Here is a 26,513-nt window from a genome sequence, read left to right as displayed (position 1 = left end):
GTTGTGGCTGACTCTAGCTAGGAAAACATTATTTTCTGCCTTGTACAAAGCCCAAGGTTGTGGCAGACTCTTAAATAAACTGGGTATGGATGACTCTATGGGGAAAAGATCCTAGGTGTTAGGAATCTTTGACACATGAAAATATGGTTTATCTGCCTTGTACAAAGCCCAAGGTTGTGGCTACTGAATGATGAAGAACTCACTGGGGAGACTCTATTATCTGCCTTGTACAATGCCCAAGGTTGAGGCTGACTCTTGACAGGGGAGTTTTATTGTTTGGGTGCCTTGTATGAAGCCCAAGGTTGAGGCTAACTATTTTTGTTGGTTTTGACTCTATTGAGGAGGTTTTATTTATTGAAAGACTGTTTTTCTTTGGAAGCTAACCCTTTCCAGGGATTTTGACTCAGCTGGTGAATTTGTCTGTTAAAAGACTGACTTTTATCATGTTTTTGGAGGCTGACCCTTTCCAGGGGTTTTGACTCTTTTTTTTTGGGAAATTATCTCCTAAGAGAAATGAATCTTTATTTATTTTGACATTTTTATTAATTGACTTTGGAGGCTAACCCTTTCCAGGGGTTTATATTAAAAATGAAAGAAAGTGTGGAAGCTAACCCTTTCCAGGGATTTATTGAAATGGAGGTTGATTTTAATTGACTTTGGAGGCTAACCCTTTCCAGGGGTTTTTATTGAAATGATGGATTGATTTTAATTGACTTTGGAGGCTAACCCTTTCCAGGGATTTTGATTAAAATGAAGGAATGTGTGGAAGCTAACCCTTTCCAGGGATTTTGATTAAAATGAATGGCAGAAAGATTATCTAGTGGAGACTTCTTGTTTAAAGCCCAAGATGAAGGCTGACACATGCTGAGGAGGAAATAAACATAGATCCTAGACTCTGCTAAGGAAGATTGATGAAGGTAAGGGTGACAGAGACTGTCCATGTCTCTCATTCCAAAAATGTACTCAATGTAGAATTGAGACAAACTTAGCTTGTTTAAAGTCTGGTTTAAATTGGAAGAAACTCACCAGGGTAGGCTAAAAGGTGACTAAAGACCTGTTCCTATGTTTATAAGAAACCTGATGGGTCCTTGTATACAAGCTCAAGAGGAAGCTGGAAATGCTTTTAAGAAGCCTGTGGGTCCTTGCACAAAGCCCAAGAGGAGGCTAATCGAGGGTCCTTGTTATAGCACAAGAGAAAGCTTATGTGGTTTTGAACTTATTTTGGCTCTAAGCAAATGGGTAAGAGGTTTCACCGGGAATAATTCCTCTTTGGGTGGATATGTCCTATATTTTTGGATTCTAAGGTTTTTACCAAGATGTTTCACCGGGAATAATTCATCTTGGGGGTTTGAACTACAGATCTCTAATTAGGAAAGAGCCTTCACCGGGAAGACATTCTCAATCCTAGGTCATATTCCTATAATATATATATAGTTTAACTGTCCTAAGGTTTATACTCAAACGTAGTTCTACACTAATATATATGCACAGTTTATATTTGACAGTAATTTAAATAAATACTGTAAATTGAAAGCTTGTAAAGCCTAACCTGGATGGAGTGGAGGCCATTGAAGAAGTATGTACAGAGCCTCAACAGTAATTTTGTTGTTTTGATGATAACAGTTGAATATATATGATAAACAGTTTATGGTTTTTGAAAACAGAAGAAGTGAAGATGGACAAAGGTCACATAGGTATCTGAAGAGTTTCACCGGGAATAATGCCCTTCAAATACCAGAAGAATGTTTTGAAAACAGAAAGAAGATTTTGAAAATACAGTTTTGAAAACAAGCTAAGAAGAGAAGGATTTTGGGACTTACACTCTATTAGAGGCCCAGTACTTTACAGTACTGGTGTGAAAGCAATTTGAAAAAATGATTTGGAATGATCCAAGGTTTTGTTGTTTGAAAACCCTAATCATCCGTTTAATCAGAGATTGAAAACAATTTTGAATATTGACAAAAGTCAACTTAATTAAGGCAAAGATGAAATCTATACCCAATTAAGACCTAAATAATTAGGGTTTTATCATAAAATTCTTCACAAAGTAATTAGGTTTAAACAAAATGAATATACATAGTTTAAAGTATTTAAGAAAACATTTAAAACATACTATTTTAAACCTAATTAAAATACATGAAATAAATAATATTTTTATGATTTTTTTTGATTATTCACAAAGTAGGTATATTAAATAGCAAGTGTGTGAAAAATGAAGTGAAAATGATTTAATTTGATAAGTTTATTAATTGTGTGAAGTTTGTATAAAAAAAGAATGAAAATGGATGCTAAAAAATTGGTTTGGCCCTAGAGAGGTTCGAACCCACGCCCTTCATGATCACATTTCAAAACTTAACCAACTGAGCTGCGCGCGCAGCTTGTTAACTATATACCCTCAATATATTATATTTTCAGATAAGCCAGGAAATTCAAATTTTACGCGCGCCATGTTCATCTTCTTCCTCGAGCTTCAGATTTTCAAATTCCTAACTCTCTGGTTTCTCAACTAAATGGCATGATGTAAACATCAATCTCACTCGTTTTTGGACAAGGAACATGATTATGGGCTCAGAATTCATTTATTCTAAGTGTAACTAACGAATTTCATTATGAACACGAAGAACACATAAACCCTAATTTTAAAATTAAATGATGCACAAGATGAATAAATGAATGATGATAGAGGGTTTTCAATCCTCTGATGATGCTGAACAAGATAGAATCGAGCTTTACCACAAAGAGTACTTAAATTAAAGAGGTGGAGTTCAGAAACTTACCTCTGAAAATGGAGGTCGTGAGGATGATGGAGAGCACCTGGGCTTGAATGAATGATCTCAATAGCTTCCCTGAGACTCAATGATGCTAACTGAATGCTTATTACAGCCTGAATCCTTCTGAATTGTTCTATGGACCTCCCTCGATTTCAGCTTCAAGTGAACATGGAGGGTGTTGATTCTTGAGTTACAGATGAGCTGCAGCCATCTGGTTAGCTTCACTATGACCTGAGGAGTGTGCCTGGATGATTGGCTTGGCTCAGAACCTCCTGAATTACTCCATGGACCTCCAACTGCAAATGCTCCAAAGTGAGAGCAACAATGTTGTTCCTCCACTTACAGAAGTGATCCAGGTGCTTGGATCACCTCAAATGACCTCCCTTGAGATGTTAGAATGTTCACTTCCCAAAGATGAGCTCTGGTTTGAAGAAATCGATTCTTCTTGCCAAAGAACTTTGAAAAACAATGAACATGAGAAGAGAAAGAGAAAGCAAGGAATATGGTTGCTTTGGTGTGTTTTTGAATGAGGAATGCATCTGTATTTATAGGCAAATGGATCAGTATAGCTGCAGAGGAGTGAGCTTCCTTAGTGAAGTTGATTTGCTTTCTTAGCCATGAAGGAAGTTTGCAAGTATCTCTTATGCAATGATGAGAATTTTGATTCCATTTGATCAATCCCCTAGCCCTCGATTTTGTTTAATCTTAGGGGACAATTCTGAGCCAGAAATGAGCTCTAATTGGTTGGTGAGAAGATTCCTTGGGTGATTCATCAATTTGCCATAAATTCACAAATGTAATCATTACATAATCACATGTTCTTGTTTTTAGAATCTTCTTCAATTCTTATGGCATGGTGAAAATGAATGCATGACATGGTTTCAGATGTGTTATGGGTCGTGTAGCATCCATAAGAGAGGTTATTTGCACAAAATTTGCAAAGTCCAAAAGTGTCCATGACCTATAATTTTACTTCATGAGGCCAACTTTGAACAAGCATAACTCTTAGCTCAAATTGAATTTGGAGAAGGTTGAACACAATTTGGAAAGCCCTAAACATCTACTTTAAATCATTAGTTTATGTCTTCTTCAGAATCATTTGGGAAATTTGTGAAAAATGAGCCCAAAGTTGGATGAAAACTAGGTTAAAACACTTAGAAAAATTTCTAAGTGTTTATGACCTAAACTTCAAAATTTCCAAAACTTCATAAATAGTTGATCTTTTGAAAAAAGTTCCTTTGTAAGATGTTGTTTTATTTTGCAAGATCTACAACTTTCATGTTGGAAGTTTTTTGAGTTGTGTAGGTGAAATTTTGAGTTCTCACTATGCCCTCAAAAACCCTAATTCCCGACTTTTTGCTCCTTGATGAATTTCTTTGAATTTCTTTGGTCAAATGACTTTAATATCCATATATTGAAGATATTGATCTTTGAAAGTCATTTTTTGACCAAAAACCTTAAAAGTCAAAGGTGATCCCATACAGTTGACTTTTGCCTGACAAAGTGAATTTTTGGACTTTTGTGTAGAAACAAGATCTTATCCTCAAATGAATGATGTAAATGGATTATATTGAGGTAGTAGAGACTCTTGAATCATGTCTTAAGTTTTGGATTCATGCCCTGATTAAAAGTCAACTATATTGGTGAATTAGGTCAAAAACCCTAATTGTCGACCAGAGGACAATGATGACTGTAGACTTTGAACTGAGATGTAATGTCCAGTGGATCTTGTCATATGAGTTATTTGAAGATGATTGATGTCTTTGAATGGTTCCCTGGGGCTTTTTAGGGTTTCCCAAAAGTGATCCCTGATTTTAGTCCTTGATAGGCTCCAAACCCTAGTCTGTTGATCTGAGTAATCCTGTGCTTAGAGGACTGGGTGTCTTAATCAATCATAGGTGTAATAATGAGGCTTTTGAGTCTTATGATTGTATTAGAGACTAATCCCTCTATTGATTGATCCTTTGCCTGAGTTTTCTTGTCTTTGAATACCCTCGATTGAATGTCAGGCTGCTCTGGGTACTTGCTTTGACTTGATGAAAATCCTGAAGATATGTCATCTCAGGGGGGTCAAAAATTAGGGTATGACACCTGGCTCAAATCATGATTCAAGAACCTCCAATACAAAATTATAATCCAATCAAGTCATTCATTTAAAGAGGAGATTTAATTCAATTGGAATACACAAGAATGCAGTTCATCGGGAAAAAGTCAACCGTTCAAATCATCTTTGACTTTTAAGGAATTTGGTCAACCATGGACTTTTAAAGATCAAAATCACTAACATATGATTATTGAAGTCATTTGAACAAGAAAAATCATGAAAATCAATCAAGAATAAAAAAGTCAACAAAAGTCAAAGTTGGAAAATTCAAAGACTTGGAAAAATTCTACGTATTTTCAAGTATTTTAGTCATGAATTCATGGGCCAGTAACTTAAAATTTCAACTGAACAATTGAAAAACCTTCCAACATGAAAGTTGTAGATATTGATCCAATGAACAACTTTATCACACATAACATTTTCCCAAAAAATGAATCATTTAAGAGATATGGGCTCACGAAGATCTGTCCAACACTTAGCAAAATTTCCAAGGCTTGAAAACCTAGTTTTCTTCCAACTTTGTGACTAATTTTCACCAAATTCCAAAATGATTTTTAAGAAACAACAAACAAGTGGATTGAAGTATGTAGCAAAGCCTTTCCAAAGGAACCATTAACATGAAATTTCAACACTTGAGCGATGGGATATGAATTTGTGAATAGAGCACCATAACACTTGGATTTCAAGCCATGAGCATGAAGAACAAAGTTTCAAACCAATCCAAATCTACAAGAATCAAACATTACATGTCTTGTTGCTTATTCTAAACACCATAATAAGAAGATTATACTTGCTTTTGAGCTATAACCTAGGTGTTTCAATCATTATCCAGTTGTTCATTCCATTTATGTCCAAAAGTGGTGACTTCCATTTTCATAAAGAAGTTTTAATCACAAATTCCACTCTTCTTGAGCTTCCAACTTGTTGCTTCTGAATACACTCCACCAAAAGTTCAGACAATGCATGTTTAAAATATCCAACCACTCCAAGCATGCTTGTACTATCCATGGGAACCATGAATTTCTCATTTCTTCACCAAGAAGCAAAGTCACCTAACTTTCACATGTGATCTTTAAATGATCTAATTTCTTCACCCATAAACCCTAGTTCTTGCCTATAAAAAGAGAGCATTGCTTCTTGCATCAAACACACAAGAATTCTCAAAGTCGTCCTCTCACTTGAAAATCCATTTTTGTTTCATTTGTATTTTTATAGTCATTTTGAGTTCTAAGCTTGTTCAGTGTCAAAAAAGTTCTCAAACACTTTCCACACACCTCATATAAGTTGTAGCAATCCTTACACCAAGCCTGTAACCACTAAAGCACCACCTTCCATTTTCACTTTGAAGCTTGGTCCATAGATTTGAGTTGAGCTATACAGGCCATCTTGAATTTATCTAAACATTCAAACACCTCTTATACACTTCATAGAAGCTTCCTAAACACCTGTTTCACATTTGTAAACACAGAATCACCATCCAAAATTGTCACTTGGCTGAGATGCAATTGAGGTCGAGGAAGGAGATTCAAAAGCTTTCAATCCATTATAAGCATTCAGTTAGCATCCATGAGGTACAAGGAAGTTATCCAAATCATTCAATCACTTATGTAACACCTCTATTGTAGGTTTTGATATCAGTTTCAGAGGTAATAAACTTAAACTTGAACTCTCTCGTTTGTGCATCATTTTGAACAAAGCTTGATGGAGTAAAAGCCCTAAGGTTTTAGGGATTGATTGTACATATTTGTCATTTAATTTTAAATTGAAGTTTTAGGGTTCTTGAAGTTATCTGAGAAATTCTTGAGTTACACTTAAAATAAATTAATGAAAGATACATGGTTGGATTCGTCTTAAAAAGATACACAATTTTCATGTTTACATTTTCAAAAATGGTTGAGATTTGGCCATGGTCGATGTAGCAACCTGCCTAAAAATTTCAGCTTTCGAGTCGCCACCTATTCTGAAGGGCGAATAGGAAACCCTACACAGATAAGAGATTGAGGGTAAGTTATTATAATCAGGCTGAGGGAAGGTGTTAGGCACCCTCAGCCCTTTCCTAAAGGCTAATGTTCAAAGATTAGGGTTGCATGGCAGGGTTTGTAAAGAAATGTGGCAAACAAAATTTTAATGACCTGATTGAGATTTTGAAGAGGGGGACTCGCCTTGTTGCCAAGTGCCTACGTACCTCCTTAGGGAGGATCAGAGTCTACGTAGTTCGGGAAGGGTTGTACGCCATTTAGAGTTTGAATTTGATTTGATATGGTTTTTTAGAGGCTTTTTGGTTAGCCTATCGTAGTTTGGTTTGTTTTGTAATTTGAATGGATTTTAGAACTATCTGAAGGTGTGGGCGTACAACCCTGATTTGGCACTATTAACCGCAATAATTGATTGATTCAATTACCATAGTTAAAAGATTAATAATTTGCATCATTATCAATTTTGATCGATTGATTCGATCATCACTAATAATGAATTAAGGTATTTTTTAATAATTTTTATAGAATTTTAAATGCATTGTTACCCCTCGCAATCGATTGATTCGATTAAAAAGAGTAACAAATTAAATCGAAGGGAAGACGGTTAATCATCACAACTAATAAAATAGTTGCAACCATTTAACCAAATAATAGAAAAAACCAAATTTTATTTAATTAAATAACATTTTAATTAAAAATATTGTTAACCATAGCGATTAATTGATTTAATCGGCACGAATAACAAATTATAAATTTTTATAATAGTCATATATTTTTTTATTTACAAAATACAATTATTTTACATAATTAATTATATAAAAAGAATTAATAAAAATCAATTATATTAATTAAATTGAATTAGTTAATTAAGTTTTGATTATATGAGGTTGTTAATAGGGTACATGGTATAGGGATTTGGTTAAGGGCGTTGGATCTTAGGTTAGTGGAGAATCAAGGGTCAAATTTTGAAGGACCATGGTGGTTTGACGCTAGGTACACGCACTGGATTCCTGAACAAATAACTCTAATAAAAATTAAAGGAGCGAGGGATCGAACCCTCGTCCTTGGACACACGCACATACTCCTTCATCCACTGAGCCAAGCTTTTCATTCATAACATATACGCGCTCCGAACAAAATAAGCAAGACTACTAATCCTAAATAAAGACGCGCGCAATTTAAAACTGACGAACCAGGCATTGACACGCCATCGTCTTCTACCCCAGGCCTGCAAAAAAACCAAAAAATTTTGCTACGAACTTGCTGCGAATCTGTTCGCAGCCATTAGACCTTAAAAATAGCGATTAGGCCCCTGTCAAATATAAATGTTTCGCACCTGTCCTACCTTCTTCGCCTTAATCATACGAATCGATTCACGCTATTAATTTGACTCAATTTCACACCTATCAGAAAGCCCCAAATATAAACCCTAAAAGCTTGGATCGGCCTCTAATGGCCGATCACCCTATAGCGCGCCAAACTCAATCAAACCGTCCAGAATCGATCATAGCAATTAGGAAAAGCCAAATGTACAATCAAAACAACATGAACATGCACGTATTATGCTAATCGATCGAAGATTCAGAAGCACTTACTTTGACAAATCGGAGACAATTCTGGGGGTGTTGAGGTCGTGTGAGTGCCCAAACAGCTTCAGCAAACGCCAATGGACGCGTATCAATCCTCAAAATCCTTTAAAACGCCTTCAATCTTCGAAACCGATTTGCAATTTTTGAAGACTTTTTTTGCTCTTGAATATGCTCCTCTCTCCACAATTTTCAACCCCGATCCGTATGCCCTAGTCCTTCTACTTATAAGGAGTGAATTAGGTCACTTAAAACAACCAAAAATCTTTAAGAATCCAATCTTGCCAAAGTTTGAGAAATTGATTTTATTCTTGTAAGGCAAGCTTCTATTTTGGCCTAACTTATATCAATTTTTTCCTAATTGATTTGCCACGAAAATTGAAGTGTATTTTGCCATTATTGTTGATTGAAAAACAATCAAAACACATATTTTTTTACCAAATATTTGATTCTCCATTTAATTAAATCATTAAAAATTAATTTTAAATGAAATAAAATTATGTAAAATCAAATAAAATGATATAATTCATGGCATATGTTTTGGATAGCTTATGAATCAAGTTTGGGTCATAAAATATAGGCCCACTTGCAAGAAAATCAAATTGGACCTCCTTTATTTCACATTTGGTCCCTCAAAATCACCTGACTTTGATCAAGCATATCCCACTCAATTTTTAAGCTATGAGGGAGTTCTAATACTTTTTTAGAAACCTCAAGAGGTCCTTTACAAGCCACTTTGGAACATATTTCTCATTTGAAGCTTTTATCTTGATCATATTCTCTTTGGGAAAAAACTGCTTTTGAAGGATGCCTGAAAATGACCTGTAATCTTTTGCCTTGTATCTCTTAAATGAAGCATTTCTAGCCTTGGCATGTGAGACACAAAGTTGTGGAGAATCCAATTTTCTTCAAGATAGGCTTTGAGTGGGGAATTTTTGATGTTCCATGTGAAAGTTATGCCCAGTCAAAGTTGGGTTGACTTTCTCCTAAGAAACCCTAATTTGAACCTTTTTATATTTGTTCATCTCTGAGTTTCTATTAATGGAATCATGATCAATTCTTGATCAAATGATGGTTATGCACCCCATACTTGATGTTTGCCCAATGATTAAGGTTTGGATCATGCCTTGATCGTGATTGACCTTTCAATTTGGATCAGTTGACTGTGAATTATCTGGATTATGTGAATGAGCCATGCCTTGAGATTTGAACCTTGCTTTTGTTATGAGAAAAGTGTGGGAGGTAAATTTTGGGGTATGACAGTCGAATTTCCAAAAAATTGAGTTCTTGAGGTTGAAGATGAAGTTCAACCTGGGTTTAAAACTTATTTTTCAATATTTATTTACGTGCGTATTTATTTAGCAAATAGAGCGCGTTGGCTCAGTGGCTATGTTTTGAGCCTTTCACCTAAGGGGCGTGTGTTCAAACCTTGATAAGGCCAAATCTATTTTTTTAGTACTTGTTTACGTCATTTTCTTTTACAACTTTTATATTTTATTTAAAATAACAAAATAATTTATTTTTGAACCATTTTTTGCATACTTATCATTTAACCTATCTATTTTATGAACAAAATTTAAAAATCCAAAAATATTATTTATTTATTCATTTAAAAATTAAACAAAAACAAGTCTTTTTATGTTTTAAAAACCTTTAAAAATCATTTCTTTTTAATGTTTTCACCAAGTAAACTCATATTATTTTTGTGTGAATTATTTTAGGGCTAGGTTAAAGTCTCTTTCATGATACCATGTAACCTTAGACCCACTCTCCTTTAGAATGTGGTATTTTAATCATTTTAAAATCAATTAGGTTTAGGTGTGATTCTAAAATCCTAATCTTTAAAAAAATATTAATTTGAAACCCTTGATCTTTAGCTTCACCGTGTTGATATAACTTGTTGCTTTTATCTCTTTCTTTGCCTTTGTACATATACTTGTTGATTTTTATCCTTGTAAACTTGTACTTTATCTTATAGTATTATCATTATATATATATATATATATATATATATATATATATATATATATATATATATATATATATATATATATATATATATATATATATATATATATATATATATTTATACTTTGTTTACTAACCACATGCATGAGATATTCATCCATCATCCATCATATTCATTCATACATGAAATGATTCAAAGGTATAAACATCCTTTTATTAATTAAAATTTGAGTTTACATTGATCTCTTTGTTATACTCATTTGTTTACTTTTGTGACACATGTTATCACACACACTTGAGGTATCCATGATTGATTGCTTAAGTTGTTGTTGAAAAATTCAAAGGAATGAGAATGGTATTGACTAAAATTGTCAAGGTACTCAATCTCTTTTACCTTGTGCTTAGTATTGTTAAAGCTTTGCACTCCACTTGTTTTGAAAATGGTTTTGTATTGTTAAAGCTCAACCTTTTTAAATCAACCCTTGGTTTTGTATTGTTAAAGCTCAACCAACCCCTTTTAAACCCTAGCCTTTTATTATTAAAGCTTGGCTCCTTTTATTAAAACTTGTTAAGTATTGTTAAAGCTTAACATTTTAAAAATTTGTTGAGTACTGTTATAGCTTAACACCCAAAAAGATTTTGCTACTTGGCTCTTTTATTTTCCTTTTAAGAGTAACTACAAAAGCTCTGACTTCCCTATTGCACTTAAGGGGTATGTAGGCCTGAGAAGCAATGTCTTACCGAGCTCACTTTTAAAATCTTCTTTTCTAATCCCACACTCTATTTAAACAAAAATCCATAAACACAAAAACAATTATAAATAACAACAACAATAACAATAATATTTTCAAAAGATTCCTATGAAGTATCATATAAGTGAGGGGTGCTTAAAATCTTCCCCTTGCATAACAAACCCCCCGCACCCAAATCTTTGATAAGTTTATTAGTTTTGATTTTAAAAACTTCTGTGAGTTTTATTCGCTCTTTCTCCCATTTTCTTTGGAAATAATAAATCGTGGTGGCTAGGGCTGGCAATGAACCAAACTAACTCGAAAATAGTTAGAAACTCGATTCGAAAATTAAATCGTTGAATTAGGTTCATGAACCAAATGAGCTGAGTATGAGCTAAAAACTAAGTTCGTTACCTAAATGAGCTGAACTTGAACTATACATAGTTCGACTCGTTAGGTTCATGAGACAACTCGATTATATATGAGATAGATTATATTGTCTTTAAGAGTAGGTTTGAAGATTTGCTCTAAATCTTAGTATCATATTTTATTTTAATCTAACGGTTATAATTTATAATTTATATTCTCAAGTGAGAAAAATATTTCTACAAATAATTATACAAATAAAATTAGCATCGTATAAATTCTAATCTTATAACTTTTAATTTATTTCTATATTTTGTATTTAAAAATATTAGTTTAAACTGTCATATATATATATATATATATATATATATATATATATATATATATATATATATATATATATATATATATATATATAAATAGACTTTAAAAAATTACTTTTAAGTCTGTGAAATAAGCGAGTTGAACCTAACAAGAGTAATCTAACGAGTTGAACCGAGATGTTCGTGAACTTCTAACAAGTCGAGTTTGAGCTGAAAAAAAGTTCTTGATAAACTCGAACTCGAACTCAAACTCGGTCAATTCTTAACGAGTCGAGTTTGAGCTGAAAAAAAAAAGTTCGTCTTAAACTCGAACTCGACCAATTCTTAACGAGTCAAACTGAACTGAGGCGAGTTCGACTCGACTCGACTCGACTCGACTCATTTCCAGCCCTAGCGGTAGCAATTCTGTTTAAAACATATGAGTTAAGTCAATCAATGACTTTAGTCTCACAAATTTCACTGCTACACCGAGGTCTGTGAATGATGAAGGCAAAGGAAGACATTATCCATTACACCATGGAATACAATTATGTACTCCAAATATGCAGGAAATGACTTCAAGTGTAAAGATGATTATGACTATATTGCTTTGAGAGCCTCATATGCCATAACCATTTTTTCTTAGTAATTAATCATTTTTTTTTGTATTAAAGCCTAAATTTTTGTGTTTAGGGAAATTGTCATTTTTAACTATGAGGTTTGAAATAGTTAATTGCTTCTATGTTGCTCGCACAATTTACATAACCTATGTTGTACCTGTTTGTTTCAAATTATTGTTATTGACTTTTCACTTTTGTGGGAGTATACAACTTTGGTACGCTATTTGAGTTTGTGGTACGTTTGAATATAATAACCGGTACGTTAAAAATAATTTATTTAATGAAATAAAATAAAAAATTTATAAATATTAATACCATTAATAAACCTTTAACATTATAAAAAAAACTGAATATGAACTTGAAGACTTTTTTTTTACAAGGACAAACTTAACTGATATCATTAATCAAACAAAATTCAATACAATGAGGTACATATCTGAAAAAACTACACCGAGTCCAAGAATTGGCCGCCTTAGCTAACGTATGGGCAACCGAATTCGTTTGGCGTTTGATGAACTTTACCTCAAAGTTCGGAAATAAAACTAACAAATGCTGAATAGACTTAATAATAAAGCTAAATTCCGAGGAACCAACATGAGATGCATAAATAGCCTTAGTGACATTCTGACAATCAGTTTCAAATAGTAATTAGGAGTTAAAAGAAAATAGTTTAAAAGATGTGTGATGTTTAGAGACACACATAATATTTTTAATTTAAATAAATAATAGTCATACTGAACATTGAAAGAAAACATTGATATGAAAGTAACTGAATAAGGCATAAAATGATTCAATTTTTTGAAAAATTTAAAGGCAAATATTGTTATAAAACTAACTAAAACTATATAGAGATCAAAGAGAGGTAGAGAAGAAAGAGAGAAATATTATCTTATCTTATTCCAAGTGTGCTTTACATTGTAATATGGATCTCTATTTATAAGACTCAAGGGAGATAGAAAATCATACATATTAAGCACATATTAAGTATGGAATAAGAAGATGAAGAACTAGGAGATGGATGGACATCCACTAACATAAATATTCATAACACTCCCCCTTGGATGTCCATTGAGGATATGCCTCGTTAAAACCTTACAAGAAAAAACCCAGTGGGAAAAATTCTAGTGAAGGAAAAAGAGTACAATATCCTTTGAATGTGAATTGCCTCGTTAAAAACCTTACCAGGAAAACCCAATGGGAAAAAACCATGGTGAAGGAAAAAAGAGTGCAAAACATATGTTTTCTCCCCCTCATGCAGACATTTACATGTGAGACGATATTATTTGTAATAGTTGCTTAAAATTTCTTCTTGGAAGTGACTTCATGTAGTGCTAATAGTTATGCAGGATTTGATGAAGTTGTTGCCATGAGTTGTTTCATAGATCTCCATGAAATGGTTGTTACATCACATGTAAACAAATAACCTCTTTCTGATCTACCATTGTGAGAATCTGACAAGTAACCAACATCTCTAAGATAACGAAGTATATGTTTGACTCCGTTCAAATGTCTTCATGTAGGCGAATAATTGTATCTTTGTAATAGATTGACCACAAACGATATATCGAGACGTGTATAATTATCAAGGTACATTAGTGCTCCAATTGCATTAAGATATGGTACTTCAAGACCAAACAATTTTTGTAATCATTTTCTTGAGGCCTGAAAGGATCTTTCTCTACATCTAATGATATAACAATCATTGAAGTAGACAACGAATGAGATTTGTCCATATAGAAGTGTTTCAACATTTTTCTATATAATCTTCCTGATGTACAAATATTCCATTGTCCAAATTCTCAATTTGTAAGGCTAGACATAATTTTTGTTTTTCCTAGGTCCTTCATCTCAAACTCTTTCTTTAAGGAATTTATAGCTTTTGGAAGCTCTTCAGGAGTTCCAATAATACGTATGTCATTCACATAGATAACTAGTATTGCAAATTCTTTTCCACATCATTTTATGAAAATACAAGTACAAATTGAATTATTTGTATATTCATCATTTAGTAAATATTCACTGAGGCGATTATACCACATGCATCCAGATTCTTTCAGCTCATACAGAGACTTGTTCAATTCGATGTAGTAGTTTTCTCGAGATCCATAATTACGTGCCTCTGGTATATTGAACCCTCCAGGGAGTTTCAGGTAAATGTCACTATTAAGTGAACCATATAAATAAGATGTCATTACACCCATCATGTTCAAATTAAGCCCTTCATGTGTTACAAGGCTAATTAATTATAAAAAATCGATTGAATCCACTACAGGTGAATATGTTTTATCAAAATCAATCTTAGGTCTTTATGAAAATCACTGAGCAATAAATCAAACTTTATATCACTTTTATTTTTCTTTTTCACAAAAACTCATTTATATCACATTAGTTTCACATCTTGAGGTGTTCGGACTACAGGTCCAAAAGTGAGTTACTTGTAAAGTGAGTTTAATTCTTCTTCAATTGAATATATTTATTTTGGTCAATTCTCACTTAGTCTACAATCTTTAATAGACTTTGACTCATGATCCTCGTTATCATTGATCACTTTTAGCGCTATATTGTATACAAAGACATTGTCAATATTAACTTTATTCAGTTATCTCAATTTCGGTTCCATTCCATTTCATCTATGACATAATTTATCAAGATCTCTTTATTTCATATTTCAAGTACTTGATTTGTTCTTCTGGAACTGAAAATTAAATTAGATCAAAGTGCTCTTAGCATTTTCATATCCTCACTTGAGTCATCTTTAGTTTCTTTTCTTAGTAGAGGACTTTTAACATTGGAACCGACTTTCATACCACGCTTCAGGCGCAGCTACAACTCATTTGCAATATTATATTATCCAATAGGAGAATCCACTTTGAGTGGAGTATTACCAGCTGATAATTTATTTCATAAACTTTGCAAATGAATAATATTTTGAACTTTTGGTTCATATTGATTTGTACGAGGATCAATACAACAATTTATTTTAACTTGTTCATTTGAATGTCTTATTCATGGTTTCATCTGTTCATTTCCCTCCCCCTAATATTGGGAAAATTAATTTATCAAGTGATAATCAGCCTACTGGGCTGCAATCAAGTATTTGATTATTTTCTCAAAATATATCCTCAAAATTGAGATTCATATTAATTATATTTTTCCAATATTCTTTCGTGACTCATCTTAATGTATTATATTGGAGCAATTGGAATATACACAACACATCCAAACGTTCACTTAGATGAGAAATATTAGAATAAATTAGGAAGGACTAAGATATAGTATCTTGTTGGCTTGATGCGAATAAATATCTTAATATCATACTTTGGGTGTTTCAAATATATAATTTAGAATTGATGATCTCATAAATATCAACTATATAATTAACTTTAGACGTCTAAAGAATGGATCTTCGGGTCCATTTTCTTTTTATGAACATATATTACATGATATTCAATATCAATTTTAATAATATATGTGATACTTATACAGGAATTTCTAAAAAAAATCCAGAAAACAAGATCTTAGTCTAATTAGTTGAGAAAATAATTTCACAAACTTCTGGTTATGAGTAGAGACATATGCATGATATTTTAGTCGATGCAACAATTAATATCATATAAACGTAATTTCTCAAACTTTTATTTTCCTTTAAAAACACACAAAAATTGACTGGATTGAAGAAACTTCTGATTCTTCAATACAAATTATTCGCATCATATTATATCCGAGATGACCCAACCGGTTTTACCAACGACGCATTTGAGTGTAATTTGTAAACTATTGATTTACAATGACATGTGCTTAAATTGTACTGATATAAGTGTAGGATAAGCCCAAGGGAAAAGCCTTTAGCTTTTCTATTATATATTTTCTGTCCAAATTATGTTGTGTAATACAACGATATTTAATACCTCCAATATAATTCAAAATCAATATAATAGTATCTCATGATTAAACACTTTAATCATACATATGCATATGAACATATTATCATATAATTATCAAAAAATTATCCCTTATAAAATTAAACATATTTAGTCATATAAAATCATATTACTAAAATTATATCGTCATATAATTAATTTATTTTACTATCCTTCAGGGATGATTGACAAGTTCTTCAAGAACTGTATAAATAATTTGCTTTGCTATCCTTCAGGGATGCTTGATAAGTTCTTCAAGAACTATATTAATAATTTGTTTTGCTATCCTTCAAGGATGTTTGATAAGTTCTTCAGGAACTATATAAACAATTTGTTATAAACAATGATCTAAAAAATATAATCATTCTTCTGGGATACATTAAAATTATGTGTGTCATTCTTCCGGAATGACAATCTTTTAATGAGCATATTACAAGTTATAAAATTTTAGATCGTTAAATCAAAAAATCTTTATGAAATCCTTTTGGGATATTTTAGTATTCTTCTTGCAATCCTTCTAGGATGTATGGAAATCACAATTGATATTATCCTAATCAAATAACATATAATAGCTTGAAACTAAATCAAACAAAAAAAACATACCTGAGAGCTTCGTGCTGATAACGTGTTATAAAACTAACTAAAACTATATAGAGATCAAAGAGAGGTAGAGAAGAATGAGAGAAATATTATCTTATCTTATTCCAAGTGTGCTTTACATTGTAATATGGATCTCTATTTATAAGACTCAAGGGAGATAGAAAATCATACATATTAAACACATATTAAGTATGGAATAAGAAGATGAAGAACTAGGAGATGGATGGACATCCACTAACATAAATATTCATAACAAATTTTTTTTTTTGGAAAATTAAAAGCCATTAGGCGTGTCATTAAACTTGCAGCACATTGAAAAACTATAAAATGCTTTCATTTTCATTTAATAATAATATTTTATTTAATTCAATCAAAAAATTAATAATGTGATCAAACGTATCAAATTCAAATTAAAACAATATGGAAGTTGGTTTTGCGGTACTCCATTTTTGACGAATTCTATGCATTGCGAAATAGAAAACGAGAAACACAATTTTTTATATTCCAGATTAACGTGGTTAGTGTTTTTGTTTATTAAAGAATTAGTTTCCCAATTAAAAATTAATAATATTGATTTTTGAATTAATTAATCAAATTTAATTTGATTTGATTTATTTAAAATTTGTTCTGATCTAAAATGAAAAATCTTTTCACCTTATTATATTATTTTTAATCTAAAATGGAAAATCTTTTAAAATTATCATATGTTAAATGAATGATCTTATGTGATATTATGACATGATACCAGAAACAAGAAAATTGAATTATCTTCTTCTCATAAAACTTTCAAGGTAATTTATTTATATTTTAAATCTAATAAATAACATGAAATATTTATTTAATTTTTAAATAAATTATATTAAATTAATTGAAATAATATTAATTTAAATCCTCATAATTATAAAAACAATAAAGTTTTATTTATAAAATCATATGAGAATGCCTTCTTTATAAGAGAATGTGATAATGATCTGAATCATTAGATTTTAAAATAAATGGTGGAGATTATGTGTGAATCTTTTTTTCTCTCTCCTACATCATTTATTTTAATAATGGAGGAGAGAAAAAAAAAGATTCACACATACCCACCATTTGTTTTAAAATCTAATTGTTCAAATTCTTTCTCACATTCTCATATAAATATCGCATTCATATGATATGCCATATATATATATATATATATATATATATATATATATATATATATATATATATATATATATATATATATATATATATATATATGGGGACGACTCAAGTGAGAACACATGGTTATTATGAGAAATAAGAACAATGAATCACGACCATTAAATTTGATTTTAATGGAGGTCGTGATTCATTGTTCTTATTTCTCATAATAACCAAGTGTTCTCACTTGAGTCGTCCCCTATATATATATATATATATATGAGGAGGGTTATATTGACGCCAAATTATAATAATTTACTCCACATCTTGACCATTAATTCTTTTCAATCTAATGGTTACTCTTGGAGTCAATATAATCCTCCTCTATATATATATATATATATATATATATATATATATATATATATATATATATATATATATATATATATATATATATATATATATATATATATATATATATATATATATATATATATATATATAAAGGAAGACAAATAAAATAAATCCCTGGATTTATGTATGCCAAAGTACTAACAAGAGTAATAACTATGGCGCAAAATGATAAGACATGGGCCAAACCTAGTGCATATTCAAAATTGTTTTCTGCATTTATTATTGTTCATAATTGTTTATGCATCCGCCACTCATGCGTTAAGCCACAACAACAAACATTTGTTTATGCATCTGCCACTCCTGCCTATAGCCACAACAACAAAGATGAATATGAGGCTGGGAATGTTTTGTAAATTAATGTCAAGACGATTCAATTCATTATTCTCCGTCTCAAAATAAAAATCTTTAAGATCGTTGTACATAAATTAGAAAAATAATAATTAAATGATTAAATATAATTATTTTACAAAAGTGCCATTAATTATTATTGATTGTCATAAAGGTATTATGAGTAATAGTTTGAAAATAATACAGACAATAATTATTAGGAATAAAATTGGTAACAATTAATTAATATTACATTAAAAATGTAATAAAATGCTAATTTTGGGAGAATTTGTATCTCGACAGCTATCCCCTCTACCTCCATCTTGCAGCCATATAATAACAATAAGACTGGTTATTTAGATTAATAAATTAACTGAAAAAAGCTTTAATTAATTTCATAAACCAAATTGTTTAGAGAAAATCTCTATTTAAATTTATAATTTAATCAATCGTTAGTTGGTCCAATGGTGATTGGCGTTGAACTTGGTAGGTCGAACCACAGTTCGATCCCCCGCAACTGCGATCGGGAGGGGGCTGGAACCAACCGGTTTGCTTTTTGAGAACATGTGTTTTTATTTTGAAAAACAAAATATTTTCTTAAATTTTATGCTATTAATTTTAATTAGAATTTTTGTATCAAATTTCACGTTGCATATTTTAAAGACTTTTTATGACATATAATTAACTAGACGTTTGCCCGTGCGATGCACGGGGTAGTCATATAATTTAGTAAAAATTATGATTAATACTATAACGTAATAAATCAAATTAAAATATATTTAAAATATTATTTCACTTTTATAACATTGATAATTTCATCTCGAAGAATATTGTGCATCCTTAACGTTTGCAAAAAAGAGTAAATCATGACATGCTTTAAAAGAAAAATATCACACGAATTCATGCTTAATATCACACACCATAACAATCCAAAAAAAACATAAAAAACTTATATGAGAATGCTAATGAAAGTTGTAGTTCCTATATCAACACTAATAATCAACTACCTAACTAAGACCATGTGCAATGGGTCTGTTGAGTTTGAACTCAACATGCAAAATCCCCTCCAATGGGTGTTGAGAGAGGTGTTGAGTGTGTGCTGGAAGAGAGAGGTGTTGAGAAAACTCAACACAATTGAGGCTGACGCAGGGGACACGTGGCAGCAGATGAATGGCTGAGTGAAAAATAAAAATAAAATTTAAATAAGAATATGAAAATAAAAAGTGGTGGGGTAGAGTGTTGAGTGAAAAACCATTGGTGAGGGTGAAAGTTGAATGAGTGTTGAGTTATTAGGTGGAAGAAAGAGAAAATGATATGGAGTGTTGGGAGTTGAAAAAGTGGGTGTTGAGTGTTGAAACCATTGTACATGGTCTAATAATAAAACATGCCACCAAACACCCTAAAACACCCTTAATGCAAAATAAAATTGCCCTTAAGAATGCCCTTTATTATAATTTACTAATTCAAAATCTTATTCCTACCAATCACATTTTTCCATTCGTCCAAGTGGCACTCCCTTTTCTTATTTCTATTAGTTGCTTCTTAATATCCATTAGATTTTCTTTCCAAGCTTGAAAACCAAAAAAATAATTGCCTTGTCTTCTACACCTTTTCATTTCACAACTCTCTAACTGAGTAACAAGAAACTTTTCATGAAAGCCCTTTTGCTTCCATCCTTTTCGCAACCTCAAGGTTTCACTCTCCAACGTGTTTTGTCACTTTCCTTTTCTCATTGTTGGTAATTTCTTCACCTTTCATTAAACCCCATTTCCAAAGTTTCGATTTTTATATCAATTTCACCCTTTCAGTTAATGGGTAGTTATCAAAACATAATTGAATTATTGAACTTTGTCTGTCAATAATCATTGAGTTTACATTGGCTGATATTCAAGTTTAAGAGTTTTGGAGGTTTGATATTTACTGGTCAGTTCAATTTCCAGAAATTTATTTCCTCTATCCAGAACAATGAGGAAAAACCAGAGCGGGTTTCCTATTGGTTGAAAACCTTTGGGAGACACCTAAAAAAAGAAGTCTTTAGATGCGTTGGGATTATATTCCGAGTTCCAGTTAACATCAGATGATACTTTACTTTTTGGCTTAGATTCATATGATTATACCGATATACCTCGTGGCAAAGCTGTCCTTCATCATAAGGTATGCTACCGCATGTATGTGGAGGTTAATTCAAATTTATACTAAATATATACTTTTATTTGCTTTTCTGTTGTCACATTTTGACATGAACTGAACTAGAATTTAGGTTTAATTTTTTCCACTAATATGAACATTTATCGTTGCGTGTTTGTAGTTTCCACATCACGATCTAACAGTGGAAGCATTTTCCTTTGCTGATTTAATCTTTACTGCAAGTTTCTTATTGTCACAGAACTGATGAAATTGTTTGAGCTGCCTTATGAGCATCCTGCTTGTCTCTTGTGTAAGTACTTTTCATTCTTCTAAATGTATGAATGTTGGGTCTGAAATTATAAAGGTTTCTATTTTAAAGAATCCAAAATGATTAAAGGGATAAAATACATTCTAGGTTTTTGACAGGGATTTGGATGAGAGCCTGCAAAAGATATTCCACAAGTACTTAGAAATAAGGGGAATCAAGCCAAGCACAACAAATTTCTTGCATGAGTACATGATCAACAAGGATAGCAGAGAATACTTGGTTTGGTTGAATAAGCTCAAGAGTTTCTTTCAAGCATGAGCATTGATATGGTGTGAAAAAATCGCAGAGCATACTCAATTTGTGCAAATCGTCTACGTAAACATTTGAATGGAAAGATTAATAGTATATGGTATCATTGTGGTTTCATTTCGAGGAAAATAATCAGATATAAGATATTGAGTTAGTGTGGTTTAGTGGTAGTTCGTACTTTTATTTTAAAGGTGCATTGTGACTTTGCATTTGGTTGAAAATGTTTGCAGTTATATCCTTAGTAATCTGATTCTCGGGCTTTCTGACAGCATCTTTATATGAAGTCATTTTGGAATTAATTTTTTCACTATATATCTTTGAATTATTTTTCTGTTAAATTGTATGAGAATCATTTTATATTTCTTTGAAAAAAATATTTGAAGTATTTGCTTATTTTCCTTTATATTCTGGTTAAATATTTTTGAAGTATGCAACATTGATAGAATCCAAGCTTGATTATTAAATTTATTTGTTTCTTCTCTGCTACTTTCCTTTATCTTGCGAATATGAGCAAAGAAAGTTGTTTTTTCTATCCAAAGAAAGTTGTTCTTCAACATCATTCCCAGCAGAACTAGAGCTGCTAAGCTATGTGTATACATTTGTAATACATGGTCTGAGCAAAAAGTTTAAGAGTTTTTTAGATGGCACATTGTTATGTACCAGTTTAGTTCTTAGACCAACACATGGGTTAAATGGACAATTGGTACTGCTATACTTTTAGTGTTGTGTTTGTAGCAGTATACCATTATAGTCAAAAGCTGATCATGAAAGATGAAACACATGCTTTAAGTAAATTGTTTTTTCATGACTAAATAAATGAAATAGTTAAATATATTTTTTTAATGGGTGTAAGTAGTAAACCTCAGCTTGGCTCGGAGGATCATCTTGTCTAACTATATTGTTGGTTCTACAAAATCGGGAGCTTTTAAGTTTAGCCTATATTAAAATTCAATAGGTTTTTTAGTCCAACACTTTTAAACTATCTCAAAAATTGTCCTTACCGATGAAAACCATTCTTAGGGGAGGTTTGAGTTTTGTAGGAAGTAGTTTAAGTGTTTTACTTTTGAGAACACTATTAAATTGATGTACTTTAATCAGTATAAAAGTACTATTAAATTGTTTAATAATACTAACTTTCTGCAACATACTATGCATTTTATATAAAGTACAACACCTACTGCACCTATAGCCTAGCATATAAATCATGTGTCTCCCTTCATCCAACTTGCTGCATCATTTAATTGCACTTTCCTTTTTCAAAAGTACATCCATAATCTCTTAATTAAGATTTTCAGACATGCTTTCTTTATACATCAGAGTCACGTGTCTATTCATTATCATAGTTCCATCTCAACATTGCAAACTCTTTAGCTTAGTTACTTTTTCAAATACAAGTTTGCCTACTTAGACTGGAGTATTATTTTTTAAGCCAATAGACATATTCTTTTTGTTTACAATTTACTTGGTCTTCTACTCTGTCAGTTTCAAGTATCTGAATTTCTTGGTCTTTCTCATGTTTGTACTTTTTAATGACTTTCCTTTGTAATGCATTTCTACTTTCTTAAGAAATTGTATTGCCTATGAATATTTAGGAAAGTGATGTTTAAGTGTATTTGATATTTATTATTATTTTCATTGTTGTAGTAATTTAAATTGGTTTTTATTTGTATTGGCCATTTAATTTGCTTAAATTAGTTAAGGTATTTGAAATTTTAGAACGTTTGAGTTTGTTTATTAAATCCTGAGATAATATATTTGACAAGTGATGGATATATTGTATTGCCTAAACTTTAGTTTGGGAGAAAATAAGTTACTATTGTAAAAAAATGAAAAGTAATTTGCATGTTGCAGGTGGGTAACAGCTGCTAATGATGTACTATACTCTAGCCATTATATGCATGAACAGAAGAAGGTAGAAAATATTGAGAAAAAGTGTCAGTTATAACTATTGATGTATAAGTATGTTTAGGGGTGGACAAACGGTAACCACCCGGCGGAACCCGACCGTTCCGATCCACACTTTGAGACACGGTTCAGATTTGGTCAGTTTGCGGGTACAACGGAAGGAGGAAAAGGGTTGACGCGGGCATACACGGTTGGATTCGGAGTTTGGTTTTGGTCCCGTCGGAAACCGAATCCGACCGAAGATAACAGTAGAGAAGATTAGGCCCAACACATTCTTAGAATCCCCAGCCCAATCTGGAATTTTATAAGTTGATGCTTCCAATTTTGCAAACCCTAATCCATTCCTTAGCCCAATATCAAATTCTATCTATTCTTCAATTGTTGTGAACCCTAATCCATCTCCCAGCGGCCGTCGATTCTTGCTTTTGTTAGGTAACGTTCTTCTCTCTTCTTCTCACTCTCTATACTCTCCAATTTCAACTTTATTTTCAGTTTTTTCTTCCTTTCTTTTAACAACTTTCGTTTAGAGATTTGTTTGGAAGTAAAATCCAAACTGTAGCCACTCGATTTTCTTTTATTTGTTTACAGTTCATTGTTGTTGTGCTTTGATTTAGTGTTTTTGATTATGTTTATTGCTTATATATTTTGGGTTCAGGTCTTGATTCAAGGAAGCATCAGAGTGGGTTAAAATAAAAAGGTAACCATTTTGAATCAAGATAATTTATGAACTTCAATTTGTGATTATGTTTTTGTGTTTAGACCGATTTATCAAAAGCTCTCATGTTGGGAACAAAGTTGTGGTTTTTAGCTTTCATTTAAAACCTTGTTTGGTTGTGATTTTTGTATGTTATACTTGTATTTGAGGACCTTGAACTTGGAATTACAGATGGAAATGGGAATGTGTCTGTGAAGACAGCCTAAGACCTTATGTTTATAAGCTTGTTTTGTTTCAGGTTTTGGTGTAAATTGTGCTGTCATATTCTTTACAATATTAGTTTGGTTTTGTGATCTTAAGTCAGATTTGAAATATAAGTATATGGTTTTAAGTCAGATTTGTTTTGATTTTAGTTTTGTTTTGTTAAAGATTTTGACATTAGTTTGTTGTCTATACATGAAAACATGATTTTATCCAGCAGGGAAGATTTCTTTATTGTCTATGTTTCTTATGCTTTCTGTTATAACTGTTATAACTATTAGATGCTTTCTTAATCTTTGATTCCTAATTTTATGTCAGTTGTTTTCTAATATGCCCAATCTTGTAGCAGCCTGAAGTAAAGATTTTGTGAAAATCTAAGGTATGGAGGTAAAGATTTTCTGATATGCCTAATTTTCTGTGTCATTGTTGTTTTCTCATATGCCTGATCTTGTTGCAGCTGGAAGTCTTGTTGCAGCTTGATTGAAGGATGACAAAGAAGTTGCTGAAAATCCAAGGTCTCATCACTTTATGCCCAATCTAAGGTAAAGATTTTCTTATATGCCTAATTTTCTGTGTCATTGTTGTTTTCTCATATGCCTGATCTTGTTGCAGTTGGAAGTTTTGTTGCAGCTTGATTGAAGGATGAAGGATAACAAAGAAGTTGCTGAAAATCCAAGGTCTCATCACTTTTAGTTTATCAGGATATATTTTTTTGTTAACTTTCTAACATACTTTATAAGGATATATATATGTTAAGATTATGATTCTTGTAGTTGAAAGGGAACTATCTTATAGATGAAAGGGAGACATCAAGGTATTATTGTTACTTTTGTTTCTTGCATAATGCAAAAAATACAGAACTAAACAATACCATTTAGTTCTGTTTTGTATTGATGCTTGTATTTCTTAATCAACCTAGTTGATTAAATTGTAATATGCAACAGGATAAACAAAAGTGTGTACTAGAGACAAAGCAACTTTGGCAATAAAAAGTAATAAACTGCAACAGAAAATCATTCAGCAGAAGCAGAATAACAGTCCTGTGCAATTGAATGGCATAAAGAACCTTTGGTAAAGATATTTTAATTGCCTTTGTTCCATTTTTAATGTACAGTGATTTTTAGTGCTGGATGAACATTTGGCTTCATGTCATAATTGGAATCTTCCTAGTTTTGATTAAAATAAGTTAAAAAAATCTAGTTAGAATTAAGTTAGTTTTCTAGTTTCAATAAAAATGCCAATAAAATACTTGTAAAGTAGTTGTAAAGGATCATGGTAGAGGATGTTGTTGTCAACACTTGGACTGAATTTTATTAGATTTGTTGGGTTTTAATTATTTTGTAGATAATTATATGCTTACATTTACTTTTGTGTTGTTGCACAGGTGTAGAGGATGATGGTGGAAAGGATGATGTTGTATGCATTATAAAACAATTTATTAGACTGAATTTTTTTTGAGTTTTTTGGAATCTAATTATATTGTAGATAATTTAAGATCTTAGTATTTGTGTTTATATGATTTTTTTAATTTAAGGACTTTTTATTGGATAATTTGGGTTCTAATTTTTTATTAATTTTATCTGATGGGGTATCTCAATGTTATTAAATGAGTTTAAAAAAATCATTATATAAAACAGATAATATTATCTAAATTGACTCAAAATTACTAGTGTTTTTCTTATAAAAAATCAATTAATTTTCCATTTTCAAAATTTAAATAAATTTAGTTGGGCTTGAAATTTTTGGTGGCCCAACTATTAACTTAATAAGAATTAAAAAAAAAATTAGAAAAAAATTATTGGATTTATTTTTTGGACTGGATTTTGTATTGGGCCAACTGTAATTAGGGGTGTAATCGGATCGGTTTGGACCGGTTTTTGGTTGAAAAAAGGTCCGAACCAATGATATTTCCATCGGTTTGGTTTGGTTCGGTTTTCAACATTTTTCAAAAATGGAACCGAACCAAACTAACCGGTTTGGTTTGGTTCGGTTTTCAACATTTTTCAAAAATGGAACCGAACCAAACTAACCGGTTTGGTTCGGTTTGGTTTGGTTTGGTTGATCGGTTTACAATATTTATTTTTTAAAATATTATATTCATCCGTATATTCTCCATTATCGTGTTTTTTGGTGTATTTTATACTATTATTTTTTTAAACATTATATTCATCT

General features: G+C 31.4%; 2 long non-coding RNA genes across 2 annotated transcripts; both read left to right on the top strand.

Moving 5' to 3' along the window:
• The first annotated feature begins 23,421 nt into the window (after nt 1–23,421).
• On the top strand, nt 23,422–24,960 carry LOC131632557 (uncharacterized). Its single transcript, XR_009293043.1, has 4 exons — nt 23,422–23,857; nt 24,081–24,122; nt 24,660–24,720; nt 24,799–24,960. It is a non-coding gene; the product is annotated as an uncharacterized LOC131632557 (long non-coding RNA).
• On the top strand, nt 24,956–25,821 carry LOC131632558 (uncharacterized). Its single transcript, XR_009293044.1, has 3 exons — nt 24,956–25,018; nt 25,286–25,412; nt 25,726–25,821. It is a non-coding gene; the product is annotated as an uncharacterized LOC131632558 (long non-coding RNA).
• The last annotated feature ends 692 nt before the right edge of the window (nt 25,822–26,513 follow it).

Source organism: Vicia villosa, unplaced genomic scaffold, assembly GCF_029867415.1.
Source record: "Vicia villosa cultivar HV-30 ecotype Madison, WI unplaced genomic scaffold, Vvil1.0 ctg.000960F_1_1_1, whole genome shotgun sequence".
Classification (NCBI taxonomy): Eukaryota; Viridiplantae; Streptophyta; class Magnoliopsida; order Fabales; family Fabaceae; genus Vicia; species Vicia villosa.
Note: the sequence above shows the minus strand (reverse complement) of the source record. Positions and strands in the feature narration are given on the sequence as shown.